Source organism: Pteronotus mesoamericanus, unplaced genomic scaffold (genome assembly GCF_021234165.1).
Source record: "Pteronotus mesoamericanus isolate MK-2021 breed Mesoamerican mustached bat unplaced genomic scaffold, CSHL_Meso_final contig_22, whole genome shotgun sequence".
Lineage (NCBI taxonomy): Eukaryota > Metazoa > Chordata > Mammalia > Chiroptera > Mormoopidae > Pteronotus > Pteronotus mesoamericanus.
In genome coordinates this window covers 4,364,605-4,374,346 of record NW_026555090.1, presented here as the reverse complement: position 1 = coordinate 4,374,346, position 9,742 = coordinate 4,364,605, and the positions used below count along the sequence as shown (strand labels likewise).

The window sequence follows — 9,742 nt, the reverse complement described above, 5'->3', positions numbered from 1 at the left end:
GCCACCGACTGATGTTTCTCTCTCACATAATGTTTCTCTCCCACATAATGTTTCTCTCCCTCTCTTTCTCCCTCCCTTCCCCTTTCTCTAAAAATAAATAAATAAAATATTTAATTAAAAAATAAAAGAAGGTCGGGTAAACATGATTCCAAGTTACGTATCAGAGCTCACTGAAAGCCTCTTAGCCTATTAATACGCAAGTCTCTTTAAACTGCAAGGTAAGTGCTGTGGCACCAACAAGCCCATGGGACAGATGGAAGAGGTTCCAGACATTCTCAGGTCCTTCATGGTCAAGCACCATGACCAAAGCCAGGGTCCTGGACATTGGCGACTCCTGCTCTGGGACTTAGGTAGAGAAATGGTAGTCTGGCTCATTTCGGCCAAAAGAAATCTTGGGCTTAGTGTACAAGTATGACTGGGGATGGAAAAGCCATAAAAATAAATTCTATTCACTATCTTTAGCCTATAAGTTTAACAAAGACAAACAAGGAAGAAGAAAATGGTCCCTGCATGCTATTACCCAAGCAGTAGCTCCCTCAGCTGGAAATTTAGTTTGAAACCATGAACTGTGATCGACTCCTTGAATTACTAACCTGGTAGCAGGACAGGAAGAGCACTTGTAGGGGGTAAAAACTTTTTCCTCACCTTCTAGGTTTGGGTTAATTATCAAATCAACAGAGGCAGATTAACAGAAGAAAATGTACAGAGTTTATTATGGATGTACATGCTAGGGGTGTCGTAAGATGTGAGACCCCAGGTGCATCAGACAGTTGGGATTTATATGCCATTCTGGACAAAGGAGGCAGCAGCAGGGTAGGGGCGTGCGATCCCGAAGGGAAGTAGGTAATTCACAGCAGCAGAGAAAAAGCGAGCGTATGGTAACCAAATTCTCGCTGGGCCATCGAGAAACAGTGGGACACAGAGGGAACCCGGCTTTGCTAGATTTCCTCCTGTCTGTCACATATATGCTAGTTCATATGCGCTAAGGTGAATATACTAAAGAGAATATGCTAAGATTCCCTTTCTGAAGTGGGTTTTTCTACCTGAATTCCTTTAGACAGGAAGGCAAAGTGGCCAAAGTTTCTGAGTCTTTTTTTTCTTAATAACCAGCTTAAATCAATTTCCCAAAAGGCTCATGTTGGGATGGCAAAACTCTGGTTTCCCTTACATTGACCTCACTTGTCTACATAGGTAATAAGAGCCATTCCAGCATTTTCTTTTTCTCTGCTTCCAGGCCCTCTGCTGCAACCGTGCTCTATCAGATCCTCAGTCAGGCGGAGAAGCATCCAAGCTTGATCCCCACTTTGTATTTATTAGAGCCAGAGGTACTGAGGCAGTGCTGTATGCCATGCGCCTGGCATTGCTCAACCCAGATGTCTGTGTGGGACAAAAAGAATGATCCAGAACTCTGGAACACCTGGGTCCCAATAAGAAATACAAGTTCTACTCAGTGCATGTAGATTACAGCAAACTGAAGAACGAAGGTCCAGACTTCTAAATGAAGGGTGTCACTCTAATGCCACCTAGAATGAAGGTCTTCCAGGGCCATTTGCAGAGTTTTCCACTTACCCAGGAAACATTTCCCCTCCAAATGTGCAAAATCATGTTGGTGTGTTCTGTTGGGGTTTACACTGATGAATAAATGCTTGAAAACTGGAGGGAAAACAAAGCCTTTCCAATACCTTTAGAGCTAAGTCACTGCTTTAGTAGAGAATATTCATCTGCTTTAGTGTGAAGAGGACGAATACAGAAAGATGCTTCAAATTTAAAGAAAATGCTCCTAGAGAATGCTTTTATGTTGTTGTTGTTGTTGTTGCTGTTGTTCTTCTCTAGAGCAATAAAAAAATATTCTGGAAAATATCAACTGGAACTTAAAGGAGAAAAAAAGAGGGAAAGGAATGATTTTCTACTCAGCACCCTGATGGGCAATTAGAAAATGTTTCTTGGCTACAATCCACCTGAGATATGGTACCAACATATCTTTCTCAAAGATTTAGGTCCTGAAAAGTGTTGTGGGTGCCTCAAGATGGTCTCCTTCTCCCACTGTTAAAGCTACATGCCGGATCAATACAGATAAGCATGTTGAAGATTTTATATTCTAAATCTATGATGTAGCAATAAAGTTTGCACATTTTAAAATCTTATATTGCCTTCTTGGCTCAATTTGTAATTTTTTGAAAATCACTATAAATTCCAAACAATATCCATTTGAAAGTCTAAACATGCAGAGTTAAATTTTGGAATTCACTGATTAGACTGTGAATTATGAAGTCTAAAAGGCATTACCAATTTTGTCAAATCAATAGGTCCATCAATCGTGAATTGTCTTAGAATTCCCAGCAGTCATTTGCACAGAAATGCCCATGAAGTGAAAGCTGCTGAATGTAAAGAAAACACGTCTTCCCGTACAGTGGTCAATGCCACAAATGGACATTTTCTCTGTCCCAGCACAGACTTAGCACACACGTGCTTGCACTCCAGCAGCACTCCTGTATTCTAACCAGTGGAGCAAACCAGTGTGTGGAACTGCAATGCAACCCAACAATAGCCACAGAGCGACTTCCTTGACCTCCATGGGGAACATGTAAGCAGAAGCAACAGATGTCAGGGAGCCAGGGAGTTTACTCATTTACACATTGAACTGGAGGACAAAGTTCAACACCATCAACACTTTCGTTTGGGATACAAACCAGTTGAGAGAAATTCTCCTTACAAAGAAGATAGTCTTCCCTTATATCTACTACAGTACTGTAGATAATCAATAAAAAAGCGTGATGTTGAAATAAGTATAATTACATTGAAATGCTGTCTTATAGCCACATTTCTTCATTTTACAATGCATCATGATTATATTTCCATTTTGATAAATCCTTCTAAAACCACATGTTTAATTGTTCACAATTGCCTAGTACTCCATTTATGGGTGCATCATAATTTATTTAAATAGTCTTTTTATTATTGATTCTATTTTTTCCTATTTAAAAAAGTCCAAAATAGCCTTAGTCTGGTGGCTGTGTCGGTGGGAGTGTCATCCTGTACACCAAAACATATGGCTTCGATGCTTGGCCAGGGCACATACCTAGGTCGATCCCTGGTCAGGGCGCAAATGGGAGGGAGCCTATCAATGTTTCTCTCTCACATCAGTGTTCCTCTATCTCTCTCTATCTTTCTCTCTCAAATCAATAAACATATCTTCAGATGAGGATTAAAAACAAAGTCTGAAGTGAACATCTTTAAAGCTAAACCTTTGCATATGGCCTTGGTTGTTCTATCAGAGTAAAATCCAACATGTAGAATTGCTAAGTCAAAAGCAGAATAATTTTGATGCATGTTAACAAATTGTTCCTGAGAGAGTTTACTCCAGTTTATAATTCTATACTAACTTTTCTTTTTCAATTTAGTAGACAAAAAATCTTGCTGTTTTAATTCATAATTTTTGACTCATGTTTAGCACGTTTTATAATTCATTATTCATAAATTGCCTGCTTATAACATTCACCTATTTTTCTACTGGTATATTTATTTCTTATTGATTGGCAAGAAATTTTGAAATACTTTATCAAGAATAAGAACTCCTTGATACATGTGCTAGAAACTTTTTCCTACTTATTTATTCATGTAACAAATATTTATTAAATGCCTACTACGTGTGACAAACTATGCTAAAACCCATGGGGGAAAAATCAAGTAATCTTTATAAGTACAAAACTATGGCTATAAGTACAAAACTTATGGTATAAGTACAAAACTTAGGAGCTAATAGGCTCCTAAGTTGCTACACTGAATGAAAACCAAGAGACAATATTTCTTCTAGCATTTTAAGGAGAAAAACCTGTGAGCCAAGCTATATATACACATGCACATTATATGCACATATATACATACATTATATATATAGAAAGAGAGAGAGAGAGAGACAGAGAGGGAGATCTCCAATTTATATGTTCAGATAACAGAAGATCATCCTCAGTTATTCACAGATATAGAAAACATTGCACCCATGTTTTCTTGAAAAATTAGTTGAAGATGTTCTCCAATAAATTAATAAATAAAGCTCATTTAAGAATTCAAGAATGGAGAAGATGTGGCATAAAAATACTAGATGAGCTCTAAAAGCTGGGAGAACAATGATAATAAACTAATTGGTGATGTAATTACAATATTACAAAAATGATTGCTAGTGGTAAAACCTATTTCCAAAGCATATGTATAGCAGAAAATGTAATTATATGAATTATAAAAACCCAGCTCACATTAACAGAAAATGAGAAATGGTGCATAGAAGAAAGCTCTATGTCTATGTGGAATAAAGCCCAACCATTGTTAAAATAAGGAGAACAGTTTGTGCAACATCAATGTAACCTGGCAATCAAGGAGAGTGGACTGGGATGTATATGTGTGAACAATGACGACTTCACTGTAGTCAGTGGGGATGCAAGACACCATTGAGTGAGCATGTGTACTATGTGGCCATGGCATTCAAAATGACTGAGGGAATGGAGCAACAAATCTGCATCAGATTTTGTGTTAAGCTTGCACATTCCTTAGAGGAAACTATTTGGATGATTTAGAAAGCTGCAGCCACAGGCAACAGGTGATTGTCAGCTTAACCGCGACAATCAGCTTATGCATTACGTATCATGCAGGGTTTTTTGGCAAAATATCAAATCACCCAGGGGACTTAGCCCCCATACAGCTCCGATTTGGTGCCCTGGGATTTCTGGCTTTTTCTAAAACTAAAATCACCTTTGAAAAGGAAGAGATTTCAGACTGTGGATGAGATTCGGGAAAATATGACATGGCAGCTGATGACAACTGGGAGAAGTGTGTGAGGTCCCAAGGTGCCTACTTTGAAGGGGACTGAAGCATCATTGTCCTATGTACACTGTTTCTTATATCTTCTTCAATAAATGTCTCTATTTTTCATACTTCATGACTGGATACTTTCTGGACAGACCTCATAGTCTGAATGTTTTTGTCCCCATGTCCCCCAAATTCATATGTTGAAATTTTAATCCCCAACGTGATGGGGTTAGCAAGTGGAGCCCTGGGGAGGTGATGAGGTTGGGAGGGTGGAATCATCATGAATGGAATTAGCGCCTGTATGAAAGAGAGGGCATGGGTTTCCCTCGCCCCTTCTGCCACAATGAGGACACAGCGAGAAGGTGCCCATCTATAAAGCAGAAAGCAAGTGCTCATCAGACATCCAATCTGCCAGCACCTTGTTCTTGGATTCCTGGGCTTCCAGAACTGTGAGAAATAAGTTTCTGCTGTTTATAAGTCATCCAGTTAATGATAATTTTTTTATAACAGCGTGAACAAAAGGGGAAAAAAAAGAAGAAAAGAGTATAAGTTTATATGAACTATTTTTAATTTCACACAAGTATGAAAATTAAATACATATACATTCAAGAATTTTAAAAATCTTCTAATGCTGACAAACAATAATATATGTAAGTATTCCAAAATATTAAAAGAGAGAGCACAATAAAGAATATGTAGCTTGTGCCAAAAGGGAGCATTACAAAGTGCTGAGTGTTAAAAGTAACATAATGGCATGTGCAAAGGCATATTGTAGAAATGTAAACAGAAAGAAAATGGGATGGCAATGAAATATTCATAAAAATTAAATTGGAAAGTCTTCCATAAAAGCGAAGTTGCAGTAACTGGCTGCGCTGGTTCTAAGTGCAGCCTCTGGCTGATGGAGGGAGCGTCTGGGCCTCCCCCAGGAATCCGGGGACCTGCCGCCCACGCCACGGTGTCCAGCCATGGGGTGCGCTCCCCCCTACTTCCTGTGAATGCTGCGATCACCAGTGTATTCACTGCACTTGGAGAGATCAGGTAGACTTTTATAGGCGGCCTACTTTAATAACTTGACAAAGTGCACTCTTTTGTCCTCACAAAAGAGAAAGCTTCATTAGAACCTGTAAAGAAAATGCATCGTTCATCGCATACCACTGCAGCGATGAAGAGGAATAGAGGTGATGCTGTGAGCTGACTTGGCTGGGTTAGATGTCTTTGTTGGGCCAACATGCACTCTGAGCTCTGTTTCACCATAGGGTGCTGCAAGCATTACTGCAGGGCTCAGTGGGAGAGAGAAGTAACTCCTTCAGCAAGAAGAAAACAATATACATCCTAAATTCCACGTAAGTAATGACAGTTTAAATGTAGATCCATTCCCTCCCTGTGTGCAAATGACAGAGCAGACAGAGGAGGAAGCTGAGGCCCAACATTGACCTGCCTACTCTTTCAGCTAGAACTGCCAGCTTCCTGTACTGAGCATTTTGTTCTTTAGTGCTAGGACTATAAAAGATTGTCAATTTTTTTCCTGTAAGCTCTATTTTTACAATAGTATTTTTCTGGTGTTGCCTAAGACATTGCAGTGAGAACCAATTCAATTTGAGGGTGCTGAAGTTGGCTGTCCGAAGCAACTCTTAGCTCAGGAACAACAGCCACCACCTGACCTCCCCACCAGCCTGCGACAGGCAGCGTTGCCATCAGCATCCCAGATGGGTCTCTTACAGAACCTGCCTCAACTGTTGATGGAAGCATCAAGTGAGAACATGTGTTTTTACTGTCCCTTCCCATTTTACTGATGGGGTGACAGTTGAGACACTTGTGTGATGCTTTACCTTTTCTTCCTGTGGATCCAGTATTTCACTAAGCTTTTTAGGGAGCAGAGAAAATACATCTGATAGCAATTCTTTCTACAAAGCTGCCTTATTTTGTAAATAGGCCACATTCATTCCTCCATGTGACCTTCCAAGGGGCTGGTAATTGATGAGACCGATAGACAGGGGCACTGTTTACTCAAGGGTCACTTCCCTGCTCTCATCTTTCATGGACGAGGGGACAAAGCCATTGCTATTCTGAGATGTGAAGCACTTTCAGTTGCACACGATACTGAGATGTGGCATCGGAAGCTTGTCCTCTGTGCAAGAGCCAGGGAAGTTTCACTGCCAAGCCTTTATCACATCTCCAAAAAACCAAAATTCCTGCATTGCAAAAGTCCTTTAAACACACATATAACAGATAAAAAAATCTCCATTCATGTGAAAACCCTAATGTAACCCTAAGATTAAAACCATTTAAAGAAAGCACACGAAAGACCTCAAGAATCAATCCAACAGAAAGGTAAATACCAAAAAGCTTTAATGAAATGCTGGCAAAAATAATCCAACAATATGTCAAAAGGATAATGCCCCATAAAAAGCAGCTCTTATTCCATTAACGAAATGATGAGTCGATATTAAGAAAGCTATTAATAGAATTCACTATAGTAATTGGTTAAAGGTAGAAAAAAGTAAGCAGTATTTTTGATAAAGACTGAAATAAATTAGTAACATTTAATATAAATTCTTGGTTAAAATTCCTGTTTAGAATCAATAAATATGTACACATTGAAGTAAATTACTTTAAAATAACAATTATAAGCACTAGCATTTTATTGTAGTCAGAAAAAAATAATGCCTACTATCACAGCTATTATTTGGCATATTTTAGAAGTTGTAGATAATCAACAAGGCAATAAAAAATTGAGAACTATAAATACAGGAAAGCAACAAAAAGCACATTATATTTATCTATGTGAAAAGCCAAAATAATCAACTGGGAAAATATTGAAAATAATATAATTCAGTAAGGTAAACAAGTATAAAACTGGTTTAGAAAAATCAATCTTTTTTCCAACATGCCCACAATAACCAAAAATAAAATACAATAGAATAAAACCAAGCCATAAAATGTGTAAAGTATATAAATGTATAGACGTGAACTTAGTACAAAAGTATAGGATCTACATCAAGAAAACAAAATATATTACTGAAGTATAAACAAAAAACTATAATTAAAGTTTATTTGTACTATGTGCCTGCTTGGGAACATATTAAGTTTCCTCAAATCAAAATATATAAATGCAATGTAAACTTTTTCAAAATAAATACAGTTGACTCATGTATAAAATGGGTTTGAACCGCATGGCTCCATTTACACACGGATTTTTAAAAATAAATGTACAGTCATTCGGATGTTGATATTCCGGATTTTGCTTCCTCAGATTCAACCAACCAAGGACTGAAAACAATATTTTCCATCTGTGACTGGGAGCCCACAGCTGTGGAGGGCTGACTGTATGCATTGTTCTGCATCATTTTATTTAAGGGGCCTGAGCATCCTAGGAATTTGGTGTCCTGGGGTCTTGGAACCAATCCCCTGTGGGCAGACACTGAGGGACAGCTGTAGCTAAGTACTGGGGGAGTCAGAGTTTACATAGGAGTTTGGACCGTGTGGGGGTTTTGGGAGGGTGGGTGGACGGGGGTCAGCACCCCAGCCCTTGCACTGTTCAAGGGTCAACTGTCTTGAATTTTAGTTTTCAAAACAAAAGGGTTTTCTTATCTGCAGGGTATAGCAAATAAATTCTTCTGACCGAGAACTACTAGAAAATCTGGATACCATTTTTTTAAAATTTTGTTTGAAAGCATCAAGAGATGCCAAAGCCACCAGGACTTGAAGAGCCAGCAGATCGGAGAGAAAGAACCCCTTTGAGGGAGGTGAGCCCAACAGGAGCCGCTAAATTTCCCCTGAAGGAATTTGCCAATTAATAGGCGTCAGACCAAGAGGCTGAAAGGCCGTGCAGAAGGCAGACGCGAGGCGCAGAAAGGCCGAGCCCTTGAAGAGCTCGGGAGACAAAATTGCTCAGTTACGGAGCCTGGAGGGGTACGCGGTCGGGCAAGAAGAGAAACGCAGAGCAGCGGGCCTGGCCCAGGAGCTGCGGTTCCCCTCGCGTCTGCGAGCGGCGTGGGCGGACGGCCGCGCCCGCGTCCGAGTCTGAACGAGAACGGAGAGCGGCGGCTCAGGGCGACCTCTAACCAAGCTCCTTTCTGTGCATCCTGATGCTGAACTATTTCTCAGAACGGCCCAAGGACAAGAGACAGACGTCATCGAGCCAGTCCCCGGGGCAAGCCCAAGCGTCTGTTACCGAAAACATATGTTAACCGTTCAGCTACAATATCTTGTTTTGCTTTGTATTGCTCAGAAGGAAGAAAAATCTTTTTCCTCAAAAATAACCAAAACCACAAAAAATAAAAGGCGTCTTACTTTTCAAACCGAAATAATAGATTTAGTGAGAGAATAAGAAAAAGCTGGAGCAGCTTCTTAAGAGCTTGATTGAGAAATAATTCTCATACTATACAATTGACCCACTTAAAGTATGTGATTTTTTTAGTGTATTTACGTCTGTGGAAAGACATGCAAACATGACCACAGTGGATTTGAGAACATTTTCCCCTCAGTAGGGAACATTGTACCCATTCGCTACTACAACCCTAGTCCCACAGCCCTTCCCTAGCCCTAAACAACCTCTAAGTTACTTCTTGTCCCTCGACGTTTCCCTGGTCTGAACTGTCACAGAAACTGAATCATAATATATAGATTTTCATCTTACATAAATTTTCAAGGTTTATCCATGTTGCAGCATATAACGCTGCGCCATTTCTTTTTATGGACAAATAATGTTGTAGCACATGGATCCACTACATTCTGTTTCTCTATTTGTCAATTAATAGGTATTCGGATTGCATGCACATGTTGGCTACCATGAATAATACTTCTCAAACATTCATGTACAGGTTCCAGTGTGGACAGATGTGTCCATGACTTGTGAGTATGTACCTGGGAGAGGAGTGCCCCCCTTGTCGAAAATCAGTTGGCCATAGTTATGTGGGTTTATTTCTGGGTTTTCAAT

General features: G+C 39.6%; 1 pseudogene; it reads left to right on the top strand.

Moving 5' to 3' along the window:
* The first annotated feature begins 244 nt into the window (after nt 1-244).
* On the top strand, nt 245-1,498 carry LOC129068730 (cytochrome c oxidase subunit NDUFA4-like; annotated as a pseudogene).
* Nucleotides 1,499-9,742: the final 8,244 nt, after the last annotated feature.